The sequence below is a fragment of the Siphateles boraxobius genome, unplaced genomic scaffold (assembly GCF_051911475.1).
Source record: "Siphateles boraxobius isolate OS27281-9 unplaced genomic scaffold, OSU_SipBor_1 19, whole genome shotgun sequence".
In the NCBI taxonomy this organism is placed as follows: Eukaryota; Metazoa; Chordata; class Actinopteri; order Cypriniformes; family Leuciscidae; genus Siphateles; species Siphateles boraxobius.
The window spans coordinates 27,275,764-27,300,577 of NW_027508799.1; the positions used below are offsets into that span (position 1 = coordinate 27,275,764).

Sequence of the window (24,814 nt, forward strand, 5' to 3'; positions counted from 1 at the left end):
TCAGGCCAGCATGTGTGGGCTTAGACTCAATAAAACTGTATTAGGTCCTGGCAGTGGTTTCCCAATAATTATAGAGTAAGGGGAAGTAAAGGGAAAAACAACAACTGTGTAACTGTATTTCGCATGCATGTTACGACATATGCATGTTACTGTATACTATCACATCAGGTGGGCGGCGTGACCAAAATTTCAAACGGCATGATTTATATAACAATTATATATTTACATACTTTAACCCCCAAATGTTTTATAATTATTGAAGTTTGGCATCAGTACAACATCTGCACTTCAGTTAAAAGCATTTTACAATATAGTACAATACATTTAAAATAATAATAATTAGCATTAGTTAATTCATAATATCATCAATCTAACAATGAACTGTTTTAACAACATTGATCTGTTATTACAAGTTTGCCCATACTACATTAATATTTATACACATTTAATTTTTTAAAATGAGTATATGAACATTAACCTAATTAAGTTTAGTAAAATATTTTGTTAAAAAGCAAATGTCCATTGCTAGTTCATTATACAAATTGTATTGAATAATGTTAGCCAACCTTATTGTGAAGAGACTTGCACACCTGTGACGTTGTTGCAATGTAGCTCAAAACCATAGACAACCTACAGTTACACCGCATTTACAGCAGACATATACGTGAAGCATTAAAATGAAAATCTAGTAGTGTCTACAGAGAAGAAAAAAAGTTACACTGCACCTTTAAAACTATCCAGGGCTGAATATTTAATCATATTATGAGTCTGCAGCTCAGAATGCACAAATAAATGTGGTACATGATATGAGGCAGAGAAAAGTGCAGAGACGCTGCTGTTGCAGTAAACAGGCTGATGCAGCAATGCAGTGTCTGAATATAGAACGCTGCAGCAGTCGGGCAGACTACAACACACAGATACAACAAAGCAGCGTTGCAGCAGCAGCAATGCAGCCAGAGCAATTCATGCCAGAGCTGCATTAAAGAACAGAGAGGCAGCTGACTGATCTGTTATTAGGGTCAGAGAGTTCACCGCTGACAGCTCGACTTCCCCTCTGCTTTGAAAACAAGGAATGTATATGTCATCTATAGACACTACCTGGGTGGCGAGTAAATTTTAACAATTAAATATCTCAAAAAGCGGTTTTAAATGACTGTGGTAAATATGGAGACAGTGCAGTGGGGGGTGATCGATGTGGGTTAGTGGGTTTGGCTTTGTGAAAGTTATATATGCGCTTTACTTAAATAAACCACTAGTCCACTCTCAAAGTTGACTCCATTAGGAGGGTGAAAGATAGAGCGCAGAGGCAGGGAGGAATATACAGAGCCACATATGCTTACAAACACAGTTTTTCCTCAAAAACCATGTTTAAACTCTCAGCCCTCACTTCTATCTTTAATCTTCAAAACAGAAATACAAAAATATATGCAAACTTCCTAAATTCAAGTCGTAATCAGGTGGTTTGCTAAAGGAATCATGCATAATGAATCATCTATCACTTTTTTCAATAATAATGCAACTTTTTAAAATAAACTTTAAACAAATCCCTAAATACATCCCTAAATGTAATTAGTTTTTTTACTTAAAATCTTGAAATCCATCCCTGTGTAGAGAGGCCATGAGCAAGGTTTAGCAATGTCTGATTCACAAAGAAATCATTGTTTTGAGTCAAATCTTTTCAATGAATCAGCTAATCCAGTTCATAAAAACAGTGAATGATTCATTCATGAATCAGACTCATTTGGTTCTTGAGCCTTTGCTTAACGCTGAAGAGGAAGACTATCAGTGCAAAAAAAAGTCTCTTATTTTATTTATTTATATATATAGATACAGTTTTTGTCTATACAATGGAAGTTGTACAATATACTTTATATTTATTGATATAAAGGTCATTTGGTTCCCAACGTTCATCAAAATATCTTGTATTTTGAAAAAACAAACGTACAAATATTAAAATAAATTCTCCTTTTGTCGTCCATCAAAGAAAGTCATACGAGTTTGGAACGACATGAGCGTGAGTAACTAATGTCAGAACTTTAATTTTGGGATCTAATCCTTCAAGTATTCCAGTTCCCTCACATCTTACAGGTGACATTTACAGGTGACCCTTTAAAGGGGCAAAGTCATCACCCCTTAAATAGCCCTGGGGATCCTTTTGGTTGGGTGACCTCTGACCTCAGAAGCTGCTGACTTATTACTCAACGCCTCATGCAATTCTGGAATGTTCCGACCCAATGGCAGGAAAGCTGGAGGGTCAGCAACCAGTTCGATTCGCTAATTGATCTCTGAGCGCGAGAGCGCTGAAAAGAGTGTGCGATTTGGAACGAGCAGGCGAGACAAGAGGAAAAACGTCCTTCCATACCTTAGAGATATTGAAAAATGGGGTCAGAGCCCTTTGGCCCTGTGGGTTGAAATAGCACCCGGAGCTTATTGACTGTAAACACAGAGAAATGACTGAGCTACTTGTGGAGAGCACTTCATGAATTGGTGCCTTTTTTTTACCCCAATGCATGTCTAAACCATTGAAGAAACACTAAACTCACTTACTGTCAGAATGAAACAGAATATTGTGTGCTGTGAGGCATTTATTAGCTTTTAGAAGGATGAAATGTCAACCAATCACACAAATTCCTAGTTGCTATCGGATCCAATAGGGTGTTCTGAGTTATATGGCTTTCCAACGGAATCATCTATCACTTTTATCCTAGTAATGCAACTTTAAGATGACAAAATTCAATATGATTGATGATTATGGACAATAAGCTTGCAAATTTTAAAAGCATATTAACTTGCCATTCCTCAACTCACCATCGTATAGAGGAACGGAGAGGATGTATCGCTCATAAACACCAATCAAAACAACGTCAAATACAATTTGAATTATTGTTCAGCCAGATGAGTGGATATCTCTGGAAGCACATTACGTTAAAGCAAACATTTAATCAGTGGTAGTACAGTAGAATGGGTTGACATTTTTATAAAAGGCCATTGTGAGCTGCTGAGGAGGTAGAAAATAATAGAAGGTTTAGAAATTTGAACCAGATGTGTGTGTGGAGAGAGAAAGAGGGTTAAATTGACTGGACAGAGACTGGATGGGGATTTTTAAGGGGTGTGGTTTTTTAAAACAAGCTTGGTTTTAAACATTTACAGAATATCAGCAGCACAGTTTACTTGTAACTGATTTCGCTGATAATTTGTTTCATACTAAAAAATGATTTTTCATCCATTTTGTTCGGTTAGCTCTACTGGTTGACGTCGCTGTACAGAAATAATGTTGTGACAGTTGGTCGGTTGGTATTTGTCCCGCCCCTCCTCCACTGTGATTGGACGGCTGGGTAAAAAGTGACAGTGATGAGCACAGCGTTTTACCCAAAGTTGAAAATTTTTCAACTCTCGGCGACCAGTAAAAAACGCCGGGCGCTCAGCGCTTGAGCGTTAAATACACGCTCAGCGCCTCGTTACGCTCATGGCGTTTAAAAAACGCGGCGCTCCACTTGAAAACAATTGGAATTATACGCCAGCTGCGTGAAAAAATGCTTTGGTGGACACACGGCCTAAGGCTTCACAAAAAAATCTCATATGGGTCTCCTTATGAGTTCAAAAAGAAGAGATAGAGAAATAGAGAAGAAATATGAATAAGAAATAAGCAGAGAAAATAAAAATAGGAGTACAGACCTATATATATATACACACACATACATAATGGAGGTCGAATGTTCGATATAATATTTCTTATTAAATTCTTCTGAGATTAAAACATGAGCTATGCTATCTATATTTATTAATTTATTTCATTAAAAACATTTTTTTTAATATTTTTATTTGAAAAAAAATTGTGCACATTTCTGACTTACTGTCTCTGGCAGTGTTGTTCCTGAACGCGTTCATTGAACGATAGTTCATGAACTCGTTCATATTTTGGGCAAACGTGAAATGAACTTACTGTATTACTGTCTGATGCACGTTACTGTGAACTGCAGCACTCTTCGTTCAATAGGGTGCCAGATTTCTATAGGACCTTCCAGGCGAAAACCCTGCTAAAACACACTCTAAACAGGCCTTAATATGTAGCGGAAAAAACACCCAATCTGGCAACACCAGTGTCGCAACGCCGCATGCGTCATCAAAACAAAAAATAGCAAGGAGGCGTCGTATGATCATTTAAATGAGTTTTATGACAAGGTCGGTGAGGATGGGAAAAATCTTACATTTCTGTGCAAACTTTGCCCGCCGATAAAATAATTGCTGTCTGTGGTTCTATATTGGCTGTGGCAATAATTTTGAAAAATAATAGCTTGCAGAACATATGGAAAACAAGAATTATGAACTAGTTTTTCAAAATGTTTAAGTATGAACTATGAACTGAACTAGTTCATTTTAAATTTTGTGGACTGAACTTTGAACTAGTTCATGTAGAAAGTGAACTTTCCCAACACTGGTCTCTGGTACATATTGTCACATTCATTCAAGACCAAAATATTTCAGTTCATGTATATTTTCTTTTTATAGCTCTATATTTTGATTTCTGTTTAGGAGAAACACATGAGATTAAGTTAACACTTAACTACTTTATAAAGAAGTATATTCAATCTCCAGAGATAGGAAAGAGCAACCACTGAGCAAATAAAGAGAAAGAGTGAAGTGGACTGATGGAAACATGAGTATTTATATCCGAGAGGCCGTGACACAGCAGAACGCTGGGCCATGTTTGGTGTGGACTGTCACATCGTGACATCTCGACTTCACATCACACTAACGAGGTGAGGTCCCGACTTCAGCTCTTATAACTCATCCTGAACGCTGACCTTATAACCCAGACGCTTCGCCACATACTCTCAGCTTCAAAACTTAAACTCGACACACTCTGGCTCGGAGATGTTTGCCGCAACACATTAGAGCCGACAAAACCATTTCCACTTCACTAGGACAACAATCAATCACAATCAGACGTCTTCAACAACAACAACAACAACAACAACAACAACAACAACAACAACAACAACAACAACAACAACAACAAACAAAACGATTTCAACTGGAGGAAGCCGAACTGCTTTTACATAAAAGCTAATCCTTTTTTTGGGGGGTCAAATTTTGATCTCTTTTTTATTTAAGAACCATTTAAAAGAAAACCATTCATCCAGATTTGCAAACCAAACATGTTCCAGGTGTGTGTGAGTGTGTGAATGGCAAGCAGTGGCAGTGTGAAAACCAACCAAAGCTCGGAGCTGTAAACAGGAGGTGCGAATTCATGTAGGGTTTATAACGCCTTCAAGTGCCCCCTATAAAGAACATATGTCACCCCTCTCAGTCAATCCGTTTTTATTGACAAGCGTCAGTTATACTGATTGTTCTGACATATGTTTCATAAACCCAGAGAGACTGTTAATCAATGGACGACCATTACAGTGCTGTACTAATATATGAACAAGAACAAAGGACCAATGGCCTTCAACTGTGGCTCAGTTCAGAACAGCTTTGCTAAGAAAGCTACCTAAACCGAACAAAGTAAAACACTTTATTCAGTTTAGCTAAAAAAAATAATTTAAACAAAATCGGTCTACCGAAATGTTCTACACTGAAAAGTCTGATAATGCACAGAGAGGCAATAACAAACTTTACGGCACGAAACACAAAAACGCACAAGCAAAACACTGACTGAATGAAATATCGGCCACTTTAGATTAATGACCAACTCACTGTATTGGCTTCTGTAATTTATTGACAGCTGTTAGGTGATTGTGGCCCAGTAGAGTGTAGAACGGCAAGTAGTCTGGGAAATCGACCTCCATTAAATACTGTCCGGATCAAGCCATTCAGCGTGAGATTGCTTTGTGACATATTACCCCTGCCGATACTTCACATAAGAGTCCATGAAGCTGAGCACACAGTATGCCGCTGAAGACTTTTACATTGCAAGTCCTCGCATGATTTACAGCGACAAGACCTTTCTAGATTTGAGATTTACTCAGTCATGTTTGATCAACATGTTCATTTTGATTAAAGTTGTTAAAGGGATGTCTTTTTCAGAGTATTAAAACAAGAGTGAACCGCTATGATTCATATCGGATTGGTTTGCATTGAAAATGAGAGAAATGTTTCAAATTTTGTTTTCTATTACAACAGTTATGTATAAACTGCCAAACAGAAGTAAAAAAATTGATAATAAAAAGATTTGATGTACACTTGAGTGTATTCTTTATTACTGTTCCTATATAAAGAAACAATTTCAATAAATCGCGATTTTAATTTCCTCTCAGCGGGAGGCTGCGTCGATGGCTGATGCCAGGGAGAGGGCGAGAGGAAATGAAACACAAATGCCCTTCGCAAGCGAAGTTAACATGTCTGTAACTACAGGAGCTGGCAGAGACTCCTTCCAGTGCTTAATGTGTTCCCTGGAATGGAACAACAGAATGGTCTGGATGACCTTCAGAACAAGCACACACCCAATGAGACGTGCAAGATCTGTGACTGCTGTGGAGAGTAGCCAGAAACTCACTAAAAGTGAGAAAATTCAAGAAAAAAAATTAGTTCGGGAAAAAAGGCAGGTTCTTCTAATATACAATAAATAATATAGAGCTTCCAATATATATAATATATATTAGAGCAGGCAAAAGTAACATTCATGCAATGTTTATCCGTGCATCCATCCATCATGCATAAATCTATGTATCTACATCTATATATCTACCTATCTACCTATCAATCTATGTATCTACTACCATCTATCCATCCATCCATGTATCAATCTATGTATTTATTTACCCATCAGTGTATATATTTATCCATCCTTCCATCAATCCATGTATCAATATGTACCCATCTATGCATTCATCCACCCACCTATCTATGCATCGATGGATGTAAACATGTATCCATTCATCCATTTATGCATCCATCCATCCATTCATTAGATGTTAAGATTAGATTTGATACTATATCTAATGATTTATGCATCAATCAACCCATCCATCCATCAATCTATGTATCTACCAATCAGTGCATTTATCTATCTATCCACCCATCCACCTTTCCATCCATCCATCTACTTTTCAACTTTCAAAACACATTTCTTCTGTGTAGACTTTCCACCAGATGTTTCAACATGGATTCGCTCTCATTGAAACACAAGCATCAGTGAGGTCAGGCCCTGATGTTGGTCGATGGGGTCCAGCTTGCAATCTGCATTCTAATGCATCCCTAAAGGTGTTCAGGTCTGGGCTTTGTGTCAAATTCTTTCACATCAGACTCTGTAAATTATTTCTTTATCTACATCCCTTTGTGCACAGGGCCGTTGTGATTCTGGGCCCCATTCTTCTTAAAATGTTAGTCTAAGGAGATTACATGGCTGTATGGTTGATTTTATGCACCTGCTAGTGATGTAACTGAAATAGTCAAACCCATTAATTAGAAGTTCACACCTTCAGCTATATACTGAATAAATAATTGATTTATTTTAAAATAAATAACATTTACTTACATTTTATTTCAAAATCTTACATTTAATTCAACGTGTTATTTGCTGTTTCTTTGTAATTATTTGTGAAATCAAATATCATATTGAAGATTAGATTCTTAAAGAAATACATACATTTAACTTCAATATTCCTGTTTTACATTAACTGTTCCAGTAGAGATGTCTGTGAAAAATGAAATATTATACTATTTATCAAATGCAGACAAGCAGAAATAGCCAACATTTCAGCACTAGGTTTGCAAATAACTTTGACCTGCAGTTCCAAGATGTTTTAGAAGTCAAGCCGCTGATGTTGGCATGGTGAAGCTAATTCTGGTTGGGTTTCTTTTCTGCTCTTTAAACCTGAATAAGAGTAATGGAAGTTAACAATGGACACTTCACTGCAACTTCACATCCTCTGACTAAAACGCAATGAACGCAATGTTAAAAGAAGAAGAATTTTCCTGAAAATGAATCAGTGCATTAATTCAAAATAACTGTAGCTATTCCAATAAACACAAACATTATGCTAAACAGTGTCTTTATAAGAGAAAGAAATATGTAAAAAAAGGTAAAAAAGCTAACAATAATATATATATATATATATATATATATATATATATATATATATATATATATATATATATATGTGTGTGTGTATATAGTTCCCGCATCAACAATCTTCTGGTACATTTTCTTTGCTAATCAGCATAGTAATCAAAACTTGGCAAATCCATCATTGTCTCCTGAAGTCCGACTCATAAATAGCACAAGGACACGATCCGTGCGCTGTAAAGAATTGTGTGTGATTGTGCTGGTGGCTCCGTGGACTAGTGGCCCATATGAAGGCGGTGTCTAATGCTGGTTCAGCAGAGAGGGCTGCGTCTCATTCACCACTCTGATTACCTTACATCAGCCGCCAGTCTTCAGTTGGATTGATCTCACAACCCAACCTTGCATTTTTGCAAATCTATTTAATTCTCTGTTCCCTCTCACTTGTAGTGCAGCTCTCCCAACCCACACAGGTTTTTCATTTTCTCCGCCCTTCCAACTAATTTATTAGCCAGTTATCTTTTCTTCTCTCATTTTCTTTACGCTTCTGATTGTTTTTTTTTGTTGTTTTTTTGTCTTTTCAAACGGCACTCTGAAGCTTACGGATGCCAATCCACAGGTCAAAGCACTTGAACCTTCAACTTGATATTTCTAAGATAGCAGTGAGTATTCCCCTCCTTTCTTTATCTAACTACTGTTTTCCTGGTTGCCAGCACCTTGGCATAATCTTCTGTGACAGATCTGGCCCTCCTCTGGCATTCCCGTCGCCATGGAGAGAACCAAACACAGAGGCGTTTTTATTCAGCTCGAAAGAAAAGCTCTTGACATGATAAATACAGCTCTGTCATGTCTCCTGAACTCATCTGCACACATTTAAAAGCGTGAAACAAGACACCAGACTCTAAAGGTGGGAATCCTGCTCAACTAGCGCATCCACACAACACAAAAGGCAAACCTTTGGCCCACCTTTACAGATTCAAAAGGGATTGTCTGGAAGATCTTCCATGATGAATGTTCAAATAGAGGTGTGTTGGTTTGTCTTAAATCAAAAACTGGTTCCTTAGTTACCTAGATCCTAGTCTCAGCTGGGGAACCCACGTACCACCCACAGCCCGCTTACTGTATATGTCTGAACAATAATAATTCTTTATTCAAATTATGATCACAGGAGACGGGGTGGAGTTATGAGGTTTTACAGACAATTCGAGGATCCAATTGACCTGTGGCTAAGCCAAGCCCCCTCCACTAACTCTGACAAACAGTCAACATTCGGTGACATGCGCTATGGCAGCTGTCACAGCAGAAGACATTTCACAGGAGGCAATTGATGTTTTGGAGACAGAAAGATTATATATTAGTGCTGTCAAACGATTAAAATATTTAATCGCAATTAATCACATTAACGCCGTAGTTAACTCGCGATTAATCGCACATTTTTATCTATTCTAAATGTCCCTTGATTTCTATTTTCCCCATTATTTTTTCTAATTTTAATGCTCTTATCAACATGGAAAAGTGGATCAGTTTTCAACTATTGCGTTGAGAGTGCAGTCAGTGCACGTCTCTAGATCGGCGTCTCGAGCTCGCGCCATCCACTCAAAACGTAACGTTAGCCTACTACTCTTTGGCCGGCGCGCAAGCCCAAACAAGTATGTGCGGCGTGCCTGTTGTTTTGTTTCCGGTCTAGCTAGCCAGTGTGATGTTGTAGTTTTTCTAACGTTACTAGTTGTTGCAACAGTATGTGAAAAAAACTACAAAGTTTGCTAGGCCAAAAAGAGCGTTAATCTCGCGATAAAAAAATTGCGTTAATAACGCGTTTAACTGACAGCACTATTATATATATATATATATATATATATATATATACATATACATTGGTAAAATGTTGTCTAAAATATTGTGCTTTAATATGTAATTAATGGTTCATGATCAAATTAAATATGTACAGGTCTAAGTTGTATACGTTTCCAGGACAAGCCTTTTTACCATCTTTACCAAGAGTACCTCTCCGTTAGTTTGGTGCTACGGTATTTACATGATTCATTCAGCACAACATTGCTAACATTTGTTATCTCGGTTATTTACAGATACGTTAATGAAGATAAGTGACATGATGTACAACGCAGCTAGAAGGTAACGTTAACGTTTTCTAATGTTAGGCTAACGTTAAGTTAGAGATGTAAAGGATAACATTCAAATAAGTTGTTGACTTATCTTAGAACAGATGTAGACATCCTTGTTTAATTTATCCACGTTTAGTTGGTGTTGTGGTCTACCATAAATTAATCCAGACAATTAACGTTATCTCGGTTGAAATGTGGCTTGGGAAAGGGTAAAAAATACACACCGTCGCCCAGCCTCTCGGGATACCTAGTGTCGGAGTTGCATGTACTCCATGCACACCGTTTGACCATTTTAAACTTAAAAGGACAAGAAAAAACATATAAAAACGAATGAAACATGACTAACTGCAATGCATTTCAATGGACGAGGAAGCAGAGAATGTCCGAGTGTATGGGATAGCTATGCGCACTGTGATTGGCTCATCGTGTTTGGGGGCGTGGCTTAGCCATAGGTCAATTGAGTTACGAGGTTTAGTCACAAGCTCTTTTTATTACTTTTGAGATATAAATGGTGACCAATAGTAATGATTTATGAAAGAAAATAAAAATTATGAAATATCACAGCGACGAATCTGTTTGGTCGCGTTATGTCGGTCAGGCAATCTCTTTCGCTTCCTTCCTCCAGTTCTTTGCCAAAATAAGAGCACACAGTTAAATGTCTTGCTACATGAGACTACCTATCCAAACCTGTAAAATAATGAAAAATAATTCATCCTCAGGAGAAATAGAGAATGCATCTAAAACGAATTCACTCTCACAAGCAATGCAACGCCTTAACAAAAATCAATACAGTAATTTTCTACTTAGATAAACCAATTCCTCAAGAGCGATTTTTTAATTTCCTCCAAGAGCATCTTCGATTATTCAATTAGGCAGTCCATTCAAGGGCCAAACCAGCAATGAGGTGACAGTTTTCAAATCTGTTTCTCTTGTTCTCGACCGACACCGATCTGTCTGCAGCTCATGCATGCCGCATACAGGTTTTATAAGATATCGGCTCAAGCTCTGCCAAATGTGAGACAGAAATGAACATGCACAGCAGCGGCCGCAACAGAAGAGACAAGTGCAGACGCATATGACAATTTATATGCCTGAACCTGGGGATTTGAGGTTGGCTTACAACCACGCTGTAAATGTATATCCTACACGTATGTGGTCTGAAGCATGGGTGGTGCAATTCGGGATAAGTTTGTGGTTTATTAAACTACGAAAGAGGAAATGGAGATGAGGAAACAGCCGGCGGGTGACTTTGAGGCAATAGTGTGGTAAACGAGTGGGCGGTGGGGCGAAAAACAGCAGACGTGTCGTTTTATCCGAGGGGTTCAGACTGAAGCGTAATCTTCGTGGCGCAGGAGATCAGTCTGAATGTGAACAATTAAGATGATGAGACAAAATCATTTATCAAGCATCCCGAGAAGAACCCCCCTGCCTTTTTCCGAAAGGGAAAGACAGAATGAATTCATTTCCTTTATCTCCTCAAGTCGTTAGTTCCAGCAGTCATTGTGGTTCACAATGGAAGCCACACAGGCTGGTGGCAAATGAGTATTCATTAGGACGTACAGATGGACGGGCACAAACATTCATTCACACACAAACAGACAGACACACCGCGCACACATACACATAGTGAACGTTCTACGTGCTAGAGCCTGGGATATTGCGGATTTTCATTCGCTGGATGAGGTAAGTGTGAAGTGATGTTGTCCAACAGCTGGACAGTACTTTGCTTCCTTGGAGTTTGTATCATCTTTCTATCCTCGCTCCACTACAATCCCCTTCTTTTTTTGTGCCATGAGAGAGCAGCCTTCGCTAACCATAACCAGGCCCAATGAGAGATCAAACGGACCCGCGCAGCACATCTGGATCACATAAGAGATTTATAGGGCCAGTGTCTAGGTACCAGTCTCTCATGACTGACCCTTACCAGAGATGATGAGGACTGACCTGATTTGGTAAGATTAAGTTGCGTTTCAGATGATTTTAAAATAGTATGAAATGTATGTTTTTTATGGTACTTTTGAGTAGTTTCTGAGTTACTGTTACTGTCAGCTCAACACGTTCTCACTCATAACTTGTCACAAATTGATGCATGGTCAGGACCCCTCTGAGTCACTTTTTAACCCATTTAGCATAATTTTTTGATGTGCAAAGCACTCCATTGCTTTCAATGAGAAACCTTTGGCATCATACACAGATGCGTTGGGCATGGGAAAGTTATCATCATGATGAAATTATATATTTGGTTATAATTTTGCCATTATGGCATGCTGGGTTGTTATTCTCAATTTAATCAGCCAGCATAATATAATTTATGTGTATTATATAATATAGAAAACAGGATATAACAGGCAGATATGACTACAGAATTTTTTTTCAAAAAGTTCAAATATTCCAGGAGTTCCAAGGCCAGACGGTTGACTTGTGTGAAGAAAAGACCCCAAAATCTATCACCGTCTCCATCCACCGTAGATCCTATGCAGAGATTCAAAAATTGCCGCCCGAAGAACCTGTACATCAGCTTTGATGGTGAAATGTCATTGGCTCTTGTGTGTCTCGTGACCAATTGCATCATGCTAAAGAGTTAGGGGTATCTTGTGAATGAGATATAAGTTGAAGCAGGATAATTTCAATTATTAAAATATTAGGATCCACTCTGTTCTTCATATAAAGATATCATATGGCTTCGAAAGATTTGGAATGCAACACGAGTTATTTGTAATACTTTTATACGGTCAGTTTCAGACTCAAATAATGACTGCTACAAGTCAGCTTTGCCATCCCAGGAATAAATTACATTTTTAAATATATTAAATTGCAATAATATTTCCCAATTTTACTATATTTTCTATCAAATAAAGAGCATAATAGACTTTTTTGCACATTTTACTATTAAAATCTTTTCAAAATATATTTCAAATAATTTATTTTAAACTTTCTTATGCAGTGGGCCTAGAGACCAGATATATAGTTTTTGGGCAAATGGCTCAAAATTGGCCTTTTTTCATATCTCCTGTCCAGTAGGTGGCACTGTGCCGAAATTCTGCATGTAGCCTCAGGTCATGTACTGGGCCATCCTTATCGTTAAGCACTGACAAGATCAAGAGGGTATATATATAACCATTGGTCAACTGTTAGTCCAGCTGATCAATCATTCAGTCCAGTTTGGACCAAGCGTGCCGCACAAGCCCTGAAAAGTGAAGCCAAAGCATCTCGATCGCCCCCCGGTGACCGGTCCAAGTATAGGTCATAAACCCCACCTCCCCATGTTATTCAACGAGACGTGAGACCAACTAAACAATTACACTACCTTTTAGGCCACAATAAAACGAAATATGTTATAAAACACCATTCTGCTTCTTTTCGATTTCATTTAAATACATTTTAAACATTATAAGCACACAAATGTGGTTCAGGCACTGCATGCATGTACGGTAGCCAATATTTATAACAAAACTAAATATAAAACACAACCCTGACTCTTTTCGTTCAAATTTAAAAATATTAAACATATTCCAGGCAATATGTGCATTGGTACAAATGTTGCAATAAACATCATTACAGATGACCTTGTAATAAAATAAAAAATGACAAAACTCAACCCTATCTCTTTTTGTTAAATTTCAGTATTATGAATAATAGCCATTATAAAAGTATAAGTAAAAGGTACAAAAAGCTATACAGTAAAGCTTTAATAACATAAAACAAACAATTCAGTCAAATATACAAATTCAGCACTCAAATATATGAATCTGCCAAAACTATTGGCCAGGGAACGAATTATAGATTCATGAGACCAAAGATCGCCTGTTAGGTCTATACAAGACGAATTTTATCTCATGTTTAACCACTAAAGAGACGTCAGAGTCAGCAGTAAACATCAGAACGACTAGCCGAGGAAAGGCTGTTCCAAGCGGGGTACATGAGCGCCGAGCGCCTGGTGATTGCTTGGAATAGATCTCAGTCAAATTATCATAAATCTATAAATAAACCACAGATTTGAGCTTTAAAAAACTACATTCTCACCTGAAAAACTCTTAAAACTACATTTCGTGACACAATAACAGTAGTATTATATTTCAACTGTATATTTAAAAATGGCGCTTCTAATGCCCTTGTAGCACGCGCAAGTGACGATACTCTGTCAACCAATCAATGTTCTGCAGTGAGTCTAGCTCCACCTTTTAGTACCGTACCACTGTGCTAGGTACCCCAAAGGAAGGGTACCCAAAAAGTGGTACGGTACGGTTCGGCTTTTTGGTACCATTCACAACTTTTGACAGTGAAAACGCAAAGAATTGCGTACCGTACCGAACTGTACCGTACCGCTCAGTGGAAACAAGCCATTAGGTTCCACATTAGCTATATTTTCCAACAGGGTGAGATCCCTGAATTCCACCCTCACAGCTGCCCTGACCAGACTAATCTCTGGCACAACGCACCTACCTAAAACAAGGGCACAAACATAAGCATGCCTGCAAAAATCACGGAAATGACTGAGGCATCTTGGGAGTCAACGGAAACACCTTCCCCATGTGTGGTGTACGAGTGGTTAGCAGCATGTTCAGGGCATTATTCCCAGCCAGTGGAAACACTCGGGCTGATATTACATCCCCGCTGTAATAATAAACCTGTTTCATCTAGGGTGAGATGGATCGAGAGTTCCAAATGCACAGAGTCCTGAAATTACATCCTTGATGCTGAGGGCATCTCTCCAGAAATGAAATGAAATCCTACAGCTTGAGCCAGGGCAGTGCGGGGAGCTAGATTAAACATACGCTAGTATTAAAGTCAGCTTTAAATAAAGAGAATTCACACATGGTCACAGACTCTCTCCCTGACCTCCCATAGATCACTCTTAGAGTAACAGACGCTCTCATGTAACTCCCATCTTGAAGTAATGAAAAAAATGAAAATGTTGTGACAGTAAAAATGGAGACTGGAGTAGAACAATAGCCCCCTTTGTGCCACGGGAAATGAATGCTTTTAATGACTTGTTAGGAAACTCTAAGAAAGCTGCCTGGATGTGTTTTTGCACAAGAGGAATTCACTAAATTACAGTAAACCCATGTTGCATAAAACACTGTCGAACAGCTGTAGATGAATACCGGATGAAGCAATGCAACATCCGAGTCACAGCTAGTGTCTTCATCTGTTTCTCGTAATTCCAAATGAATGTATTCCCAGAGGAACCGAGCCCCCACGTGCCATTAAACCTGACATACCTGATAAGACAGAGAGCAGGTCAGTACAGCACCAGCGTGACCTTTCACCTTACAGAGAGGGACGGGGGAAATCAGGAAAACCACATGAAACTGAACTGTTTGTAAGCAGAATCTGACAAGCTATTCAAAGACATACAAACTGTCTGCAAATGAAAACATCTGCTGTGATTCTTCTAATGGCTTTTATATTAGTGGAAAATTTGCCATCATTCGTTTATCTCGAAAACACAAATTGTTACTTGTTTTTAGCATAAATCTAACTACATTTAGAAAGGTTTATGCGTAAAACAAGAACAATGATTCGCCAATGGGGTAAGAAAAATAAACGGTAGATACATTATATACTCTCTAAAAGCAAGTCTTATTATTCAACACATTTCTAGTTATTTATAGTAAATTTACATTGTTTTTAGATAGAAAGATAAAAATACTGAATAATAAAGTCATTTTATACAGAGCTTCAAAATGTCTTGTGAAGATACATATGTGGATCATTCCTCGCATTAAACCAAAATAATAATAATAATAATAATATAACTTTCATATAATATTTTTTAACAAAAATACAATTTCCTGGCCAGTCAGGAATATTTATGGCCAATCCCAATTGACTAAAAAAAATAATAAAATAAAATAAAAAAAAGACATTTTTAACAATGTAGAAAAAAGTGTAACTAATCATAAAAATATGCTCATTATCAATGAATAAAATAATTAATAACACTATTTTAGGATACAATTTTCAATTTTACAATAAAAATAACATTTTCTGGCAGGTAAGAATGGCCAGTGAAAATTATTTAGATTTTCTTTTTTTTATTGATTTGTTAAAGCAATAGAATATAATATATAATTAAATAAAATAATTTCAAAAAATTGCCGGTATCTTTTTTTCAAGTCAATGAAAAGGTCATTTAAATTATTCAACCTCTAAAGAATAGACATTAACACTTTAACAAATTTATTTTAACAAGTGTAGGCACTTAACAAATTATTGAGACACATTCTAAGATTAGATTGACAGATTAGGCTGTTATCAGTGTGGGTGAACAAATCACAAAGCACTCTTCTTCTCTCGGGAGTTTATTGGCTTTTCCTATCTTGCACTTTCTGCCTTTTCTCAGTCAACAAAAAGTCAGTTCATAAAGTTACCGCTATCTCCCAGCACCATCTGTCATCTGAATATTCTTCACTTTACCTGTCCTCCCTGTGCTCATTTCTTTCTCTCGCACACAGACAGCTCACGCCAGCTTCGGCACAGAGCGATGCAGGCGCCCCCCCTCAGCTGGTTTTCATTTCTCTACAGCCAGGTCAGGGTTTAACAGTCTCACAGTCTATCACACACACATCAGAGCCTGATACCTGAGTGGCGTCCCCCTGGAGCTCCACCATATAACCCTCAGCTTGCTCAAATACCCTCACATGTCAACAGCACCTTGAGAGAAGAAGTATGAGGATCATGAACCAAACACCTTGTGCTCCAGCTTTCAGGAGCTCCTCCTGAGGCAGCAGGATACGGATATGAATGCATTCCTGTCTGAATTAACTGATTTTCACCTTTAGTCAATCACAGCTTCCTTTAGGGGTCTTCTGTGCTTCTGAAAGGGTCACGTGGCAGCTATATTGAGGGAGTAGAATTGTGTGTACGTTCCTAAACTAGGATTTGGTGTATAAACGGCTCTAATCCCAGGTAAATCTCACAGGACAGGCCTTGTCTTCTGAGGAAGGGTTGAAAAGATTAACCTGATTTGCTCAAGCTAGACTAATGCCGACACAACACGCTAATGTGCCATAAACAAACCCTTCAGACTGCTGATGTTCTCTGTATGGCCACACATTCCTATATAGCTGATACAAGCCATCCTGACCTTTAAATCTGTTGTGGATATTACACATTCAAACCGGTTTTATATTCTAAAGTTTGCTGTGTGTGTAAGAACTAGGGGAAGCTTAGAGATGGTGTATGCATATGGTATACCATATAATTAAATGAATAAAAAAATAGCGATATATAGCGAGAGGTCTCATGGTGGAATTACTCGTGTCTTTTAATCTACTGCGTATGATTGCTGTTCTAGGATAAAACTGCCAATAATTATTTCTTACTTCTACCCAAATTTAAAATTTTAATTAAAAATAAACAAAATATCAAAATATATAATATATAAATAGAAATACACTCACCTAAAGGATTATTTGGAACACCATACTAATACTGAGTTTGACCCCCTTTCGCCTTCAGAACTGTCTTAATTCTACGTGGCACTGATTCAACAAGGTGCTGAAAGCATTCTTTAGAAATGTTGGCCCATATTGATAGGATAGCATCTTGCACTTGATGGGGATTTGTGGCATGCACATCCAGGGCACGAAGCTCCCGTTCCACCACATCCCAAAGATGCTCTATTGGGTTGAGATCTGGTGACTCTGGGGGCCATTTTATTACAGTGAACTCATTGTCATGTTCAAGAAACAATTTGAAATGATTCGAGCTTTGTGACATGGTGCATTATCCTGCTGGAAGTAGCCATCAGAGGATGGGTACATGGTGGCCATAAAGGGATGGACATGGTCAGAAACAATGCTCAGGTAGGCCGTGGCATTTAAAGATGCCCAATTGGCACTAAGGGGCCTAAAGTGTGCCAAGAAAACATCCCCCACACCATTACACCACCACCACCAGCCTGCACAGTGGTAACAAGGCATGATGGATCCATGTTCTCATTCGGTTTACGCCAAATTCTGACTCTACCATCTGAATGTCTCAACAGAAATCGAGACTCATCAGACCAGGCAAAATTTTTCCAGTATTCAACTGTCCAATTTTGGTGAGCTCTTGCAAATTGTAGCCTCTTTTTCCTATTTGCAGTGGAGATGAGTGGTACCCGGTGGGGTCTTCTGCTGTTGTACCCCATCCGCCTCAAGGTTGTGCTTGTTGTGGATTCACAAATGCTTTGCTGCATACCTCGGTTGTAACGAGTGGTTATTTCAGTCAAAGTTGCTCTTCTATCAGCTTGAATCAGTCGGCCCATTCTCCTCTGACCTCTAGCATCAACAAGGTACTTTCGCCCACAGGACTGGATGTTTTTTCCCTTTTCACACTATTCTTTGTAAACCCTAGAAATGGTTGTGGGTGTAAATCCCAGTAACTGAGCAGATTGTGAAATACTCAGACCGGCCCGTCTGGTACCAACAACGCTCAAAATTGCTTAAATCACCTTTCTTTCCCATTCTGAGATATATATAAATATATATATATATAAAGTAGTGGTGGGCCGTTATCGGCGTTAATGTGCTGCGTTAACGTGAGACTCTTATCGGGCGATAAAAAAAATATCGCCGTTAATCTATTCTCAAAGTTGGGTTGGGATCATAAAATAGCTTTTTCGAATATCGTTATATTTTCGCGCAATTCCGTGTGTAGCCTAGTATATTTGACATAATTGACGCCGCGCCTACTGTCACAGATCGCGCAGCAGGGTATTTTCCTGTCAGGGACACAAGGTGTATACTTTTACATGTTACGTTAGGCAACGTTCCTCTCGTTACTTTATTTTAATGCAATTACATGTTGTTAAATTAGTTTATTCCAAGCGCACTGTATCTTTTTATGGGCATGAGCGATGCTCAATTTACAAATGAATCACTCTTTTGAGTCAATTCAGTTCAAAGACTTCATCAAACAAGTTGGCAGATCTGTCTAAATCGGTTCGCGAATCAGTCTGAATGATCTGTTCAGTTCCTCACGCACTGCATCGTCTGAATCGCGTTCAATCACACTCGACTCGGATTCGTAACAGGAAGATTTAAGAACATCAAGAGCGTTGGACGAAGTGGCCGTGGATCTACAGTTTAGTCTAGTAAAAGCAAATCTGCAAATGCATCATATTTTTGCCAGCGATGAAGATCTTTATTAGTTGAACATCTTCGTAAGCTGTCTGTGAATGATTCCACAGGACGATACATTCGATTTCATTTCATTCAGGTAATATATTTTACAACCAAACAGATTATTACGCCACGATAGCACTACTAAAAAGTATGACATTATCTCTTTTTTGGACATATACATTAATTTATAGACTACAAAAAAAAAAAAAAAAAAACGCTTCAGAGCGTCGGCGCACTGGCAAAGGTTAACAGGTTAAATAAACTACCATTGTGTACAGTTTATGAAATGAACACCCGCCATCCCACGGTAATGTGTGTGTATTGTGCAGGGGCATAGTCACACGAATAGTTTACATTGATTGAAAACTAATTTGTTTAAAAAGGAGGAGGCTATTGCCGGTAAAGGCAGGTTCACATAAAATCATTATGACATATGACATTTTTTGATGTAACGAGCATCTGGTTTGGCGATGCAAAAACGGACTGTAGCTACGTCGTGTTTATTGTTTTTTTCTTCTTCCAATTAGCCTACTATGTAAAAAAAAATGACAAAAACATGTTAGCCTACTTGTTCAATTAATAAACAGTTTGTTTGATGACAAATCGCTAAAGATGAAATTAATCTAGATTAAAAAAATTAATCTATGCCCACCTCTAATATAAAGTAACTCTAAAATATCTTTAAATTAAAATCACTTCACATGTGTTATTCATTGAATAAAAATATTAATTAAATTATATAAGCAAACGTTGTAATTATTTCAATTAAAAAAGGAATACATTATGAACTGTAGTCTAGATCCTATTCACAATGACAGCCATGTTTATGGACAAGCAAAATAACACATTAAGTCGCTTAAATAATTTTCAGTCTGAAGTGAAAAGTCTTATAGATATATCACTGTTTACTAAGCATTAACTTCTCATAGAAGTCCCTGAAGTTCTGTGCATTTCTGGAAAATTATGCTGTAAATTTAGACCAGAATACAGTACCATAAGTGCACCCGCTAGAGACTGAGGAACTGTAACCTCTACTTACACATATAACCATCTACTCACTCCCACAGAGCTTGATTTGTGCCTGTATTGAATTCTATACAGGTATTTAAAATGATTAAATACCCAAAAAAGAGAGCTTATGTTTGTAGCGATACACATTCCTTTCCCGCTTATTCCCAGAGGTCTGCCATCCAGGTTTATGTATGTTAGCAAAAATGTAAAACTGCACCACAAACTACAAAATTTTAAGACTCTCTGAGACACCATAAAGTACTGTCGGTGAATGGCGCTGTTCATATTTTTATGATCTACACAAGTTTCATTTCCAACTATTGATTATGCCTGCGCAGTCACAGTCCAGTGGTTTCAGGCTCACTTTTTTACTCATTAATGATGCCAAGAGCTCCACCGCCAAGCGACACCCAGTTCGCCACATGCCAAGCTTCTCACCTTCCTCTCATTCTCCGCCACACATTCAGCCCTACACTCCTCACCTCGCCGTTCCAGTCGCTCTGGCTCGCTTCACTACTCCTGTTAACTGCTGGAGCACATTCAGAAAGCTGCCCCAAACTTAATGAGATGTGACTGGCTATACGGTGTGGCTTGAAAATGAAATGTGGTGCAGCCGACCTAAGCAATCTCAAACCAGAGCACACATCGCCATAAATACGTCACTTTCGAGAGCGTTGGAGAAATCTGACGGTAAGCAGCGCAGAGGGTCGTTTGTACCGAAACCCCCACAGTGTATTGAAATAAGCAACCTTTCCCTGTTTCAAAATGTGCTTTACTGAAACCCCACTACCTCCTCTCCACTTTCCTGGCAGGATTATGCATAGGTCCAGCCCCCCCCCAATGGCATCCAGATGCGGTGCTGCACTTGTCCAGGCTGGGGGAAAATGGATTGGCATGCGGCACGCTCTGGAAGGCTCTGAGTAAACATGACCCTATGGTGACCCCCACTGCTCGTGGCCCCTGCAGGTCTCAAACAGGTCCATTAAGCCTGTTCAGATACCCTGGGGCTGACCTACTCCATTTCAAACTCAATCACCATCCCCAACAGCCCAATCACGCCGCACCGGCTGACGCTGCATTCAGGGAACTGCTAAACACACAAAAGCCTCCACAATCGCATGGCGAACGCATCATAACGAGACAGGAAAAGAGGTCTAGAAGGGTTTGCTGAACTGAACTGGAGAAACTACAGCATTTTTCCTTATTTACACATAGGAGCATGCACGAAAAAGAGTTTTGTTTAGCTACCACATACATATGGCTGCCAGTCACCATTTGTTTTCTTTAAACGCAGTTCCTTCACACTCTGCTTAAGGGTCTTGGCAGTCACGCTCAGTTAGCAAAAACACACGGCCTTGGGAGAATCTTCCATTTCTTGTATGCTTGTGGTTTGTACTGTCATTTAGAAAGAAAACTGATAAATGCGCCGTAAACATACTGAGCCGCTGTTGTGCAGCTCATACACCAAGAAACACAGTGCCATTGTCTCCAAAGAAATTGTGTGATTAATTAGAAGTGTGTCGGCCAAAAGAAAAGACTCATTTTTTATCCATTGACAGGTCAATGATCCGAATCCACTGTAAGCCTTTGATTCTGGATCCGAAGGAAAACAAGACAAACGCATAAATCAACACTGTCGTCAAAGGCAAAAGGTTAAGAACGTGCAAATATAGGCTGGTTTTATCAGCCTTCTTTCCCACATTTACAACTTCAGCTCGTAATCATATAACTTCAAACATCGTCCAATAAAACTGGCACCGACATTCTTAAGCGCCGTAGTTCTGGATCTGCAGGTTTTTCGTTTATAAACAGCATTGGGGATTCAACACCAGCCGTTCTAAAGGCACACTGAAGTGTAATTACCTCACGCTTCAACCACTGTAATTATATATTCATTCGGATTGTTCTTAAGGACATATTAATTCCAGCTGTGTAAGAGCTCTTAGCTTATTCACTTACCTGGATGAATTACTTGTCTCAGTTCAATCACATCTGCTGTGTGGCCAACTGCAGTTCTTCTGCATCACAAGACAAACTTTGCGACATCTTTGTTAAAGACAGGAAAAGTGATGTTAGTCCTTACTGAAAGAAAGACAATAACATATCACTCATTATTAAACATTTTAAGCTAAATTAAAGATGAATTACGTCCATGATCTGCAAGCATGTTCCTGTTTTTCATGGCATGCCACTACAGCAAACATAATTACTTCCATAAAATTGATGTCTTTTAGTTTTGCTGTACTTATGCATTTAATTACATTGTAGCAATTAGCCGTGATTACCTGAGAGAGCTTTTTAATTAACACGCAATAACATGCCAAGATAAAAATGACAAAGTGAATGAGAGACTTTGAATTACTTTACAATGTTTAAGTTTATTTACATATTTTATACCACAGAATGCTAACTACAGTCTCTTAGCCCAGCATTTAGCAATGCAAACAATAGCTAATGAACCGAGAAAGCTTTTGTCTCCTCTCAATCTTCTACCTAACTTACTTAGAAAAGTGAAAGAGTGACTCTGAATTGCTTTCTGTTTATTTACAGATTTTATATGGCAGAATGTTGACTACCTTTGGGAAAATGGCATACAGTTAATTGTATTTAATGTGCACCTTGTACACTCTAAAACAAATATGGTTCTTTAAAAGTTCTTTACACGCAGTAACAGTTCTATTTTGTACCGTATCGTCCTGAAGAACTCTTTATATGCTGAAATGTTTCTTTGTGTTAGAGTTTAGGCAAAGTATAGAAGTACCAAGAGGCGAAACTCCGTTGCAGTTTTGATAACAATCGCTAGATGGTGCTGACGCCATTTTGGACTGAACCAACGGTTTTACCGTTAGCACAACTGTACAGTTGAGTGTGACAAGGAAAAGTGCAAAAACACTCTTGTTGACATGTCAAAACTATTCAATAGAGTCAGAAGTCATCATTTATTACGGACCCAAATGTAACATGTGTTGTGCAAAGTTTTTATCAGTCAAGATGAATTAAATTATAATAAAACTAAAGACTAAAACATATAGAACAGCTAATATACTTACCGTTGCCATTATATTTGTAGTAAATGTGTGCACTTTACTTGCACAATGTTTGATTTGTTGTAAGTTAATGCAGCCAGAAATGATGTGATCTACTTACCATCACCAATTTTATTACTGTTAATTTTGTGATGATTTTCTATTACTATTAAATATTCTCTCTTGACTAATGTGTTGTCCCTTTCATCTACTCACTGTTCATTTTGTTTTGGCTTTTTCAATGAATTTGTTAATCATTTAATGAGGAACATGGGCTGTTGTTCCTGGTGTTGTAAAATTGTGCTGTGTATGAAAACGGGAGTTATCCCCAAAAGTTATTGGGCTAAATAGCCTATTTGACAGCTTCATGTTCTATGACGAAATTATTTTATTATAAACTGATCCATAAGGATTATTTTGTTGTACATTATTCAACTTGCCGTTTTAGTTAAGGGCTATAGAGATATTAAAAACTAGAAACTACAATTTAGTTCCCTTAACACTACGAATACTCTTTGCTTTAGGGTTCTTTATTCCCGCCTTTTTGTTTTTCAAATCTGTAACTGTCAAAGCCTCCTTATTACTGATTTTCTGGAGCACAGCTATACAATTTCATTTACTACACAGCCTGTCAACACACTCTCAACAGGTAAATTATTTATTTATTAAAAAGTCTATAAATTATAACTTTAAAAATTGTAACAATCATTTCCCAACAATCATGTCTTTTTCTCTTTTAGTTTAACAGAACATGTAGTGCGAGCAGCACTGTTCAGCTAAGGATACTCTTCTCTTCTCCACAAAGTAAGTAACAGAGATATGGAATTTATGAACCATTTTTTTTATTATGACTTTATGCCTAAACATACCCAGTCACACACACACACACACACACACACACACACACACACACACACACACACACACACACACACACACACACACACACACACACACACACACACACACGTAGTGTTTCCATGTTTTATGGGGACTTTCCATAGACATAATGATTTTTATACTGTACAAACTGTATATTCTATTCCCTTACACTAACCCTACCCCTAAACCTACCCATCACAGAAAACTTTCTGCATTTTTACATTTTCAAAAAACATCACTTAGTATGATTTATAAGCTGTTTTCCTCATGGGGACCAAAAAATGTCCCCACACGAACAAGGATTTCAGATATTGCCATCCTTATGGGGACATTTTGTCCCCATAATGTAGGGTTTACCAGGCCACACACACACACACACACACACACACACACACACACACACACACACACACACACACACACACACACACACACACACACACACACACATACACAAAAACAACAACAATAAAAGCCATACCATGACTTAATATCACCTTTTCCTTTTAATATGGTAAAAGGCTCATTCTGTCCATTTTTGCTAATTTTGGCCTTCATGAACATAATTGTTTTTACATAATCAAATGGAAGGGACACAATGTAACTCTAAACTCAAATGTTTATTTCAGATAGTGTCCCGTACCATAACCT

The 24,814-nt window shown here is 38.1% G+C and overlaps 1 protein-coding gene across 1 annotated transcript in view; it reads right to left on the minus strand.

The window, feature by feature from the left end:
* The window catches only part of sema3aa (sema domain, immunoglobulin domain (Ig), short basic domain, secreted, (semaphorin) 3Aa), a 93,563-nt gene extending 71,259 nt beyond the window's left edge, over positions 1 to 22,304 (minus strand). Inside the window, exon 1 of the mRNA XM_077234681.1 lies at positions 22,215 to 22,304. The gene's annotated coding sequence lies outside the window, so the exon portion shown is untranslated. The remainder of the gene's footprint in view (positions 1 to 22,214) is intronic.
* Between the last annotated feature and the right edge of the window lie 2,510 nt (positions 22,305 to 24,814).